The following is a 13445-nucleotide window of genomic DNA, read 5'->3' on the forward strand; positions in this document are numbered from 1 at the left end:
TCTCCATTCAAAAATTCACATTTAATATCCATTTGATATACTTTGTAGTTCTTATGTGCTGCAAAAGCGAAAAATAATCTAATTGCCTCAATTCTAGCTACCGATGCAAAGGTTTCATTGTAATCAATTCCTTCTTTCTGAGAATATCCTTTACACATTAATCTTGCTTTATTTCTGATAACCTTACCATCTTCATTAAGTTTGTTTCTGAATACCCATTTGGTTCCAATTACATTTTTATCTTTAGGTCGGGGAACTAATGTCCAAGTGTGATTTTTCTCAATTTGTTCCAATTCTTCTTCCATAGCTTTAATCCAATATTTATCTTCACATGCCTCATTAATAGATGATGGTTCAATTTGAGAAATAAGACATACCTCTTCATTTGCCAATCTTCCTCTTGTCATAACTCCTTTATACTTATTTCCAATTATCTAATCTTCAGAATGATTCAGTCTTACATACCGGGGTGTCTTTGTTTGCTGTTGTTCTTTAGTTACTATGGAATTTTCAGATGATACCGATGTAACTGGATCTTCATTCTGTATCAGTGGATTTAGTGTAGGTTCATTTGTCAAGATATACTCATCTCTTCTGATATAACATTTACTTCCAAAAATTCTTATATATTTAAGAGTAGGAGTAATACCAAACCATAGTTCATGAGGGTTCTTACTGATTTTACCTTTGATGTGAACTTTGTTGAATGTATAGACCGATGTATTGACTTCCTCTCTCCAATATACATGAGGTAGGTTTGCTTCTGATAACATACTTCTTGCTGCATCCAAGATAGTTTTGTTTTTCCTTTCAACAACTCCATTCTATTGTGGTGTCCGAGGTGTTGATAGCTATCTTCTGATTCCATTTACTTCATAGAATGTATTAAATTCCTTAGATGTAAATTCTCCTCCTTGATCTGATCTTAGACATTTGATTTTCTTACCAGTTTCATTTTCTACCATAGCTTTGAACAGTTTGAACTTTCCGAGTGCTTCTAATTTTTCTTTGAGAAAAGTAACCCAACACATTCTAGAATAGTCATCAATGATTAGCATGAAATATCTATCACCTTGTAAGCTTTTAGTTCTAGCTGGACCACATAAATCAGTATGAATTAAATCAAGAGCATTATTGGATTTTTCTGGAATACTTTTGAAACTAGCTCTAACTTGTTTTCCAAATTGACATTCCTTACATATTGTATTGTGAGGTTTGACAATTTTAGGTAAATCTCTAATTGCCTTAGTAGTACTGATTTTCACCATGCAATCAAAGTTTACATGATAGAGTCTCTTATGCCATAGCCAACTTTCATCAATATGTGCAATTAAGCATGTCTTTTCACTGTTAGGGTTCCCACAGATACTGAGAGGGGGGGGGTGAATCAGTATCTGACCAGTAATGAGATTTTCTTAAAATTGAATATGCAGAACATAAAGTAATAGTATACCGGTATGCAAGAATTAATGTAAATAATAGAATAAAAAACATCCACATAAAAAGAACACCATAACACAAGATGTTTAACGAGGAAACCCTGTGGGAAAAACCTCGATGGGATTTGTGACCCACAATATTCACTTACTGGCCAATAAGAGAATGTTACTTACAATAGGGTCCTGCACATGCAGGAAAGCCAACTGCCTAGAGCTCACTACTCAATAAGAAGTCACACTGACTTACAATGAGGATTATGCAAATCCAATGATCTGTACTGCTTTACAATAGCATCTTCAATGCCAGATTCAGTACTGGTTCTTGCTCTGTTCTTTACATATACCCTTGACCTACAATTCACACATTAGGTCTACCTTATAATTTATTTATGCTTCCTATCCATATATTACAAATGTCTACAATGATCTCTTTTATATACAAGAGTCATTTTACAATTTGCCAAGTCGGCTTACAATAATAAACAACATATTACATATCAAAAATCCTATCGGCCTCTGTGTCAGTATACATATTTCCTTCTGTGCCAGTGTACATCTTTTGTGCTGGTGCCGGTGTAGATTGATCTTGTTGATGCTAGTGCATTGTCTTGTTTGAATAATGCTTTGCCGATATAATGTCTTGCTAGTGCCATAGGATTGCAAAGTTGCCTGTGTAATGCTTTTGCTGGTATAATGTCTTGCCAGTGCCATAGGATTGCAAGGTTGCCATCAATGACAAAACCTTCAATCACACACAATGTCTCATTGGAGTGTCCATATGCCAACAATCTCCCCCTTTGGCATTGATGGCAACATTCATGAGAAATTTCAAAAAGATATCCAAAAATGTGTAGACCAAAAAATGTTACCAAAAATGTGAGAGCTCCCCCTGAGCATGTGATCCCTGTGCTTTGAATTTTCTCATCCTACTACTCCCCCTTTGGCATCAATGACATAGGTTAGTAGATTTTGTAGTTGAACCAATCCATAACCTCAACCTTGTAGTTGGGTAGTTATCATCTGAAGGATATCTCCCAAAATTAAGTTTATACCATCCATAAACTTCTTGCTATCTTTTATTGCTATCTCAGTTCTATATACTATACCGGTGAGATGTTGCAAGTGCTCTGCCGGTGTTTTGCTTCCCTGAGTTAGTGCCTCTGAGATTTCCTTCTGCAAAGATGCTAAATAGTCCAATCTTGGACTTAGTTTAGATCTCAAGAATTTTGCCTTGTTTATTATTTTCTCTTTCTCTCTATCTAATTTGAGCAATTCTTCCTCAAAATTTATTATCTTTTCCTTAGAAACTGATAATGCATCGGGTGAGTTAACAAAATTATCTGCAAGTTTATTTATCTCTTCCTACACCTTGCTCATCTTTTTGTCTACATCTATGGTCAAAAAGTTTATCTTACAGGTGTCTTTGTATAGAGTTTTGTGCTCTTTCAATAAATTGCACAGTTTCGGTAGAAGTGTGTCAAATTCCCTGTTACACTTCTTTATTCATAGTATATAGGACTTTAGGATTAGGATTATTATCCTCTGTGTCCATACTCTCAGCTGTCAGTTGATCTTCTGTAGTTGTTGTTTTTACAGGTGGAGTATTTAAAGGAGGTGGGGGTAAGTTGTCTCCAATCTTGATACTTGGTGGTCCACCAACTTTACCTTTCCCTTTGTCCTTTTTATATACCAGAATGGGCTTGGGATTCCTATATTCTTCTTGTTTTTCCTTTTCATCCAAGAATGTATCCCAACCATCTTCTGTTTCCTTTGAAACTTTAGTAACTCTACCTACCATTAGTGATATTTGTTGGTGTGCAGTGGAAAAAACTATCTGGTTGGCCTGAGCTATCAGATCATCAATTTCCTTAGGAGAGTTGACCGGGTATACTGCAAGTAATTTTTCTATTTTTATTTTCGTATCCAACTCAATTATTCCTTGCCTTCTGGCCTCAAGTCTTTTATATAGTTCATCAGGAATTTCATTTAAGACTTGCAACAAAAACTTTTTATACATGTCCATGTGTAATATGACACTCTCTTCAACTTGTCCTTTCTCATCATCTGATAGGGTGTCATAGATTTTCCCTATGTTTTTCAGTTTACCTTCCTCTGTGATCTCATTCAGTAATATGTCAAGAGGGGCCAAGTCAGTGTTTGTCCTCTTCTTCTTTTTGGGGGTCAGCTTCTTCTTAGGTGTGACTTTCGTGACTGGAGATCTTATGGCTTGTTGCTTTTGTCTTGTCCTTCTAGGTGAAGGAGTGGTTACCAGTGAGGGGTCTCTTTTCCTGACAACTCTTTTGAAAGTTGCTAGCATATCTCCTTCTGAGGAAGTGCATACCGGTGATAGATGAGTTTCAGGTTGTTGGGTTGCCAACTCATCTTCAATTATGCCGGTTTTCTTTAATACATCTTCTTTAATTGCTTTTGCTTGTCTGGTTCCTTTTCTCACAAATGCCTCAACCTTTTTCACTCTCTTTTTAGATTGAATTTGACTTTCAATGGTCTTAGCACTACCAAATACTTCTTCCTTTGGTTCATTGGGGGCTTCCAGAAGTGCTTTGGCATAAGTTTCCACTATGTGGTCATCTGCTTCATACCCCATCTCTGTTACCTAGATTGTCCTTGGGATGACTGCTTCCATCTAGATCTCATCCTTTTTGATTACAAAGCATATATCATCCTTATATTTGTTGACAATTTCCTGTGATAGTCTGATCCTCTTATTCATTCCGACCTTTAGTTCTTGGAATACTCATTGATATTCTTTTCTCTGTTTTCACCCATGTTGTTGAATAAGTCAGAGAATTGTTTTCCTACCGGTATGTCAAATCCAAAATCCTTGTTGCCTATACTGGGAGCCTGCTTGGTTATATGTAGCATTAAGCATACAAGTAAATTTCCAAATCTAGAGGTTCATTTCTTATCCTTATTGATTTTTGCTAAATTGTCAATTAACTCATCCTTTAACCATTCACAGATATCAATTTTCACATTGTCCTTAACCATGTCATAAGCACTCTTTATGCATAAACTAGAAATCGAGTTAAGCCTATTAGCATGAGTTGCTTTGTAACCTAAAATCATGCTAACAAATCTAACATTTGTATCGGTCACATCATTAACCCTCAATGATCTTTTGTCAGATGTTGCACCAGTTAAGTTTGTTACTAAGTCATTGGAGACCTTCTTGGTTTTGTAAGGTCTGTTACCAATGGAAGGTAACCCTGTTACTGCTTTCACAGCTTCCTTTGTAATTTTATGCACTGAGTCAAGCCAAAAGAATGAACCATGTACCCTGCTTAAAACTATCCTAACCACTTCCTTGGGAAATTCAGAAATGCAGAGGATTTCAGTGAATCCTAGGGTTTCAACAATTTTATGTTCAGGTTTCACATTCCCGGAGTTGTCACATATAACAGACTTATACATGTTTTTGATTTCCTCATCACCTAATTCCTCTATGTTGCAATGAATATACATTCTAGGGTATTCTGCATAAACAACACCTTTTGGAATTTTTGAAAAAGCACCTATGTTGTCATCTTTCTTAGCTACCTCGGGAACTAGCTGAAACATGGGCCTAGGTCATTTTATAACTTCGACTACTGTAGGGTTTGCTATGAATTCAGGTGCAGAGGAAGGTTCCATGATGATAAATACCTTTTTCTGCCTTTGGATGGATTGATTGCTAAAGTGCTTTGCCTCTTTGCTCGGAATGCCTTAGCTCGGAAATATTTGCGCTCTCTGAAAGTTTGAATTCACGGTGAAATGAAATGGAGCCAAAAACCTTATTTTATAATGTCTTTTCTGCTACCTACCACATTAATTGCTTGCCGGTAATGTATTAGCTTAACTTTATTTGCCGGTGATGAATGATTTTCAACTTCTTTTCTCTAACCGAGGGAATAATAGCACATGTGTCATTTGATTGCCAAACCCTCAAGATAATTTTCTTCAATTTGATGAAGAACATCCTGCCGGTGGAGCATTGCTTTGTCCTGCCGGTGGAGCATCATATTGTCCTATCGATGGAGCATTTGTTGGTTCTACCAGTGGAGGAGTATCCCCAATATTTAGATCACCTTTTTTAATCCATTGCTTTGATAATTCTTGCTTAACCTCTTCAACCTTTTCTTTACCCTTCAAACTAGTGCTTTTGTTATCTACCGATGTACCTTTACTTCTACAAAATTTTGCAATATGACCAATCTTGTTACATGCATAACAAGTTACATTATTTTTCTGAATAGCTTTCCCATAACCTATGCCAGTTTGTGTTCTGCATTTGTTTGATAAATGACCAAATCTTCCACAAACATAACATCTTACATTCATTCTGCAATTTTCAGAGTTATGACCAATTTTGTTGCATTTGGAGCATTGACCGGTGGGAGGATTGATGTTCTGATAATTCCTAGATCTACATTCATTTACCCTATGACCATATTTATTGTAGTTAAAGCATTTTCCATTGAATTTGTAAGTATTAGAAGGTCTTACCAGTTTGCTATGATCCTGGGTATTTGCAATACCAGAGCTTTCTCCAACTTCAAATCCAATTCCTGAAGTGTCACCTTTGGGTTTTTGATTCTTCAATAAGGTACCAAGTTCTTCTGAGCTTTTCTTGAATTTTTCTTTGTTTTGATTTGTAGTTTCCAATTCCCTTTCCAAGATTTCTTTTTGTCTCATTAGTTCATTTGAGTCATTCTGAGTATGCATCAGATCTGTCTTCAACATGTCATTTTCATAGCTAAGTCTTGTGTTCTCATTTGCTGCATCACTTAGTCTTCTAGTCAACTCTTCTTCATTCTTCTTTCTATCCTCAATCTCTTTGCAAAATCTCATAGTCATATCTTGCATTTCATTTTTTGTTGTCATGATCTCTTGTTTCAATTTGCTTATCATATCATTTAGTGATTCCTTTTCATCATTCTCATTTTGCAATTTTTCACAAAGTTCTCTCCTCTTATTTCTTGTAACAGTAAGATTTTCTTGAAGTGCTTGAATAATGTCCTGAGCTGCTTTTAAATCATCTTCTAATTTGATATTTTTCAACTTCTCTGCATCATAGTCAGTAAGAGCTCCTTCAAGTTGCTTCATTAGATTTTCCATCTTTATCGGTGTCAAGATCTTCCTCAAGCTGTTAGGCTTCTGAAAATAGAGGACCAAGCTCCGATACCAATTGTTAGGGTTCCCATAGATACTGAGAGGGGGGGGTGAATCATTATCTGACCGGTAATGAGATTTTCTTAAAACTAAATATGTAGAACATAAAGTAACAGTATACCGGTATGCAATAATTAATGTAAATAACAGAATCAAAAACATCCACATAAAAAGAACGCCATAACACAAGATGTTTAATGAGGAAACCCGGTGTGGGAAAAACCTCAATGGGATTTGTGACCCACAATATTCACTTATTGGCCAATAAGAGAATATTACTTACAATAGGGGTCTGCACATGCAGGAAGGCCAACTGCCTAGAGCTCACTGCTCAATAAGAAGTGACACTGACTTACAATGAGGATTATACAAATCCAATGATCTTTACTGCTTTACAATAGCATCTTCAATGTCAGATTTAGTACCAGTTCTTGCTTTGTTCTTTACATATACCCTTGACCTACAATTCGCACATTATGTCTGCCTTATAATTTATTTATGCTTCCTATCCATATATTACAAATGTCTACAATGATCTCTTTTATATACAAGAGTCATTTTACAATTTGCCAAGTTGGCTTACAATAATAAACAAAATATTACATATCAAAAATCCTGTTGGCCTCTGTGCCAGTGCCGGTGTAGACTGATCTTGCTGATGCCAGTGCACTGTCTTGTTTGAATAATGCTTTGCCAGTATAATGTCCTGCTGGTGCCATAGGATTGCAAGGTTGCCCGTGTAATGCTTTTGTCAATATAATGTCTTGTCGGTGCCATAGGATTGCAAGGTTGCCATCAATGACAAAACCTTCAATCACACACAATGTCTCATTGGAGTGTCCATATGCCAACATTCACTATTATTCAAATGAAAGATATTACCTCTAGTCTGATTACTGGTTGCAATTTGCAAACCAGTTCTATTCATGATTTTGCATTTTCCATTTTTGAATTGTAACTGAAATCCTTTCTCAACTAATTGACCAACACTCAAAAGATTATGCTTTAAACCTTCAACATAGTAAACATTGTCAGTATTATGCTTACCATCAAGAGATATTGTACCCTTACCTTTGATCAAACAAGCTTTATCATCTCCAAATCTTACTAAGCCTCCATTGTATCCTTGAAAGTTCAAGGATTTACCTTTATCTCCTGTCATATGATGTGAGCATCCTGAATCAATGATCCACTCATCCTTTGCTTCAACTTTACCTGCCAAGGCCTATTCTACCGGTTGAACAGTAGGTGTCGGTTGATCTTCTATTATAGCAATAAAAACCCATCCATTGTCTACCAGATCCTCATTAGAATCATCAGTCACACCTTCATCAGCAATGTAACAAGATTTGTCTTTATTCTTCTTAAATCTATATCGTTGATATTCAGGGTTAGGCATGTATGTTCTTCTAGCTTCTTCTCTTAGTCTAGCATGTCTATCAGGGCATCTTGAAGCCATATGACCAATCTTATTGAAGTTCAAACATTTATAGGGTGCTTTACCTTCATACTTACTTCCAACTGGACCTTTAGGCATTTTCCTTGCAAATAGTGCTTCAAGTTCTCTTGCATAAAAGGCTTTCTAATCTAATTTATCAAATGATGGTGGAGATGATGTTGATGCTTTAAAAGCTAAATCTGTCTTTATAGTAGCAACATGACCAAATTCCTCAATTTTAAAAGCTAAATTTTTTCCAATCAATGTATCCCTAGTTACTGATGTATTAGGCATTGTTCTTAACTCATTTATAGCAGTAACCTTCCTTTTGTATGCTGATGGAAATCCTCTTAAAACTTTTGAAACAATTTCATCCTCACTTAAGGTTCCTCCACAACATTTAATACCCAAAACAATCTCATTTACTCTTTCCATAAAAGCAAAAATCCTTTCATCTTCTTCCATTTTCAGATGTTCATACTTGACCTAGATGCTTTCAAGTTTTGCAATTTTGACATTGGAATCTCCTTCATTCAGTGTTTCCAAATGATCCCAAATAGCTTTAGCAGTGGACCTATCTGATAATCCCATGATTTGCTGATCAAATAATGTGCTCAAAAGTGCTTCTCTTGCTTTGCAATCATTTTCTTTATCTTTTCCCAAGGTAGGTGGATTAGGCTGACCAGGAGTAGGAGTAGTATAACCATTCTTTGTAACATCTCAGATGTCCTTTCCAATGCAATTTAGATGTGTCTCCATTTTGATCTTCCATATGCCATAGTTGGTTCCATCAAATTTAGGACTGTCCTTCCTGAAATAGTTAGTAGACATTGGATCTCCTCAAGCTGTTAAACTTCTGCAAAAGAGGACTAGGCTCTGATACCAATTGTTAGGTACCAGAGACAACTAAGAAGGTGGGTGAATTAGTTGTCAAAAGAATTTAAACCAAAAACCACTTAATCAACTTTTTGCTTAATATTGGTGAAACAGTTTGTTATACCGGTGGACAGTTTTATTAGATAACTGCAATATCGGTAAAGATTAATGTATGAAATAAAAAGACAAAGTCATCCAAAACACATAACACCAATATTTGTACGTGGAAACCCTGTAAGGGGAAAAACCATGGTGGGAAACCTTACCCACAATCAGATGATACTACTGCAGATAGTAAGTGTATACAAATGGGGTCTGCACATGCAGAAAGGCCAAGCGCCTAGAGCTCACTGCTCAAACACAAAATGGGAGTCACACTGACTACAATTGGATGGTCAAATCCAATAAGAATGTACTACTCAAAATAGCATCTTCATATGCTAGATTCAGTACCAGTGTAGTTCTGATTGTCTTCAAAAAACCCTCCTTCAATCTTCAAATGATGTCTGCATGTATAGCTCTGCTTATTCTTGCATATACCTTCACACAATTCTTTTTCGCATTCCACATTTGATCTTACAAATAAGATCTTACATTTATACCATAACCTAGGACCAATTTTAGTAGGCTGGCTCTACAAGATATATTGCAATAAAATCATTTTATAAACAAAACAATATCCGATGCAATAACCGATTCAATATGTCGGTTCAATGCATTTACAACAATAGTAAGTCATCTCCATAGTGTGTCATGCTAATCTGGAAAAGATAAACTTGTCGGTGTAATTTGGACCTATTTGCTGGTAACAACAAATATGTAAATACGAATATGCCAATTAACAAAACTCCAAGACAAGGTGTTCACACGATGTCTTCGACATAACCAAGTGTTTTCCATGCCATTCCAAGTGTCGGTGATCATTTTATCTTGCCAGTGTACCAGATACCGGTGACTGTGCATAAGTCACTTGCTTGCTGGTGAATGTTGTTGATTCTCCAAAGTGCCAAAGTTGATAAGGTTTAGTAGGTGTTGACATCAATGACAAAGCCATACCCAAATACCAAAAAACACACATTTATGCCCAAAAAACCATGTTTCATCATGAACTTCTGAATTTTCTGGAAACATCTGCACTGTACTTCTTAAATAATGTTTTATTTCTAGCTGAAAAAGGTAATGCTCAGAAATTCGTAGGGAAAAGGCTGCATCATTCTCAAAATCACCATTATTAAGACCATCATTTTAAAAATAATTTTCAGTATTGGAACTAATCTTGGAATTGATAGACACTTCATCATGCATGGGGTCCAACTTAGCTGAAACAACTTCAACATCTTTTACAAAGATTAAATCTACAAATTCCCTATCCAAACTTAATGCATGAAATAAATTAATACCCAAATCCTTCTCCTTGAAATCCCCTTCTTCAATGGATGACAAAAAATTCTTTATGATCTCTTCTTCACAAAAATAAGTACTATCCAAACCGGCCAACAGTTCTTGAGACTGCAACACTTCATGAGTTTGACCATTATTTTGTTTCACTTCTGAATTTTATTTTTCTATCAGATTTTCAGAATGGGAAACATCTTTACCAAGGCATGATTTCACCTTATTGTGAACACAATCTTCATTAGGAAGACATAGTATTTCTTTAATATCAAAATGAAATGATTCTACGAAGGACTCATCACAAACTTTTAAACATAAAGAATCATTTTCATCAACTTCATGTATAAGATTGAAAGCTTCATACTCTGGTTGCATGTAAATCTGAAAATGTTCATCCTTTATATTTTTTGGAACAAGATAACTTTTCATACTATCAAAACTGAAAGTTTCTATTTTTGGGTAAGAGAAAGACCTCAAAAAACCTTTTTCACTCAAGCTCGTAGGTTCTCCAATGTTGTCTTGATTATTCTCACTTACCATTGTCTGACTTGCATGAGATTGAACTGTTTCTTGTTGAACTTCTCGCTCATTCATGACAATGTAAATGTAGGAGTGAGATGAAACTGAGATGATTAGAGCCTCTTTATCATCAAATTTTAATTCTTCTTTCAATTGGGATACCCTTTCTTCATATTCATGCATCAACCATGTCTTTTCTTTCAGTTCTTTCAATTTGTGAAATCTGATGCTAAGGTTTCTCCATAGAACAGTGGATGCATAATCATCTTCCACACTTATATTATGTCTAACAGCATGAGAAACACTTTCTTTGTAATGTTCCAAGAAGTCATGCAGTACTTTATCATCTATTGCAATAATTTCCAAGATCGAAGGATCTGGTTTTTTCCCTTTTCTCATTGCTCTTGTCTTGAGCATGATGTTATATACAGAGTCGCCAATCTCCTGCACAGAGATAAATCTAAAAATCCGACGAAACAAAATGCACTAATATTTGATTTTGAATCCCCGACAGATTTGCCAAAAAACTGTTAGTGAAAAGATTTGTCCTTCTAAAATAACTATACAAATAAACTCAAAATGCCTAGAATGAAGGACAAAAAGAACTAACAGTTGGATAAATTACCATTGAAGTGATAATCTTCCTCTGAATTGAGAGGTACAACTCCCTCTTAGATGATTTACAAGGAATTAAATTGCTGATATGCTTTTAACCAAAAAACAATAAAGGAAAATAACATTCATCCATAGCCATGAAAATGAATGCCAAAGATTTACAAAACAAATAAAAATGAAGACTATTGAATCAAAGTTTAATTGTCCACACTTTTGGATAACATTAGGACTAAAAACTAACAAAGAATGTTGTTGCTCCAATATGACTTACTTTCAAGCACACAGTCTTGTAATAAATCCACATACACAATCGATTATAGTAGAAAATACATTAATAAACAACTACAAAGACTCAAAGTCCAGCTACAGTCATGAGAAGAATATCAACAACACAAAGATTGAAGATATCATCTGCATTTTATTCATGTATGAAAATCAACTCAAAGATTGATATTTTCTGTACAAAACATTGCTAAAAAATGCTTCAACTCCTCCCTTACAAATAAAAATCTACCCCGTCTCACCCACAGGCTACTAGAAGAAAAGAAAATATGAAGAACCTCGCCTCCTTCAATCCTTTCACAATAAATAGCTATATGAGATCTTTATTCTGTTTTATAACCGAATCTTGAAAAACCTTATAACTTATGCTTTTCATTTTCCCCATTATTGTTATTTATAACATCAAATATTTATAAACATTAGAAATATAATTCTCTAAAGTTTATAAGAATATTTGGACAGGTGGCACTTGAATATTTTATCCCAAAATGAAAATATTTTTTATGCTGGGCAAACTAAAAATATTTGTGACAATCAAAATTGGTCTCGGTGCGGGGGGCATACCTTTTGTTTCCACTATTGGATCGTTCTCAATTTTGGATATGTTAGGTGCAACCTAGTTTTCTACATTCTTACCAAAGCGATTTTAACAATAATGTCTGAGTAAAAAGATATGTGCTACTGTGTGCAAATCTATATGACTGTCATAAAATCAGACTTGTCAAAATAATGTTCTCAGTGATTTTCACATCTTCTGCTCTCAAACACACTAATTTCTTTGAAATTAGAATCGACCTTCTATATATTCTGATAATTCTAGATATAGTCGAGATGAATAATGATAATGTTGGCATATTTTTTATGTTTATGTTGTGATTGTCATTGATGGACACACACTTGCATTAAGATCCCCTTTATATGTATGAGCTAGAGTTCAACTGGTATCTGTTCCAGCCGGTATGTTGTATTCTAGTCTTTAGACTATTGGTGATTTTGTAGAATGTGTTTCCCGGTCTGAACCAGTATGTCAACCCCAAGCGGTTCGTAGATCTCAAGCAGTACAAGGGAGCAAAGTGGCATAACACATTCTTACCAGTCTTCATTTTTGTCAAACTGGCAACTGGTATTTTGTATGAACCGGTAATACTCTGTGATGATTTACCAGCCGACATTTTGTGATGAGTTACCAATCCACCGATTGTTTGACGGTGCCGACACACTGATGGTGCTTTTTGTGTCGTGTTACTAAGTATGTCTAGAATCATTGAACCTAGGGAATTGTAATGTAATCCCATTGGACCGACATGAAATCAGATTCCTTTAAAAGGACATCATGTCTAGGGTTTTAGATTGTTGTGGAAAAGGGTTTAAGGTGATTGATGAGTTGTTGTAAGAGTGATCTTGTCTAAGAAGATCAAGTTGTAACTGAGTGAGAGATAGAGAAGACTGAAGTAATGCTGGAATGCATTAGCAGTGAGCTATACTGGATCTAACCAAGTAGTTTGTGCTATTAGATAGATCAAACACTTCTTGATTACTCACATCTTTGACAAGTCTGTAGCCCTTAACCAGGTAGGCCCAAAAGCCTTTTGTAAAATCCTCTAACCAGGTGGTTCACCTCTATGAATCTAAAATCCTCTAGCAAGGTAGTCTTTAATTAGACTTATCTCCTAACAGGGATTGAGATTCCTAATAGGATCTGTTCTGGTGAA

Source organism: Cryptomeria japonica, chromosome 9 (genome assembly GCF_030272615.1).
Source record: "Cryptomeria japonica chromosome 9, Sugi_1.0, whole genome shotgun sequence".
NCBI classification, from domain to species: domain Eukaryota; kingdom Viridiplantae; phylum Streptophyta; class Pinopsida; order Cupressales; family Cupressaceae; genus Cryptomeria; species Cryptomeria japonica.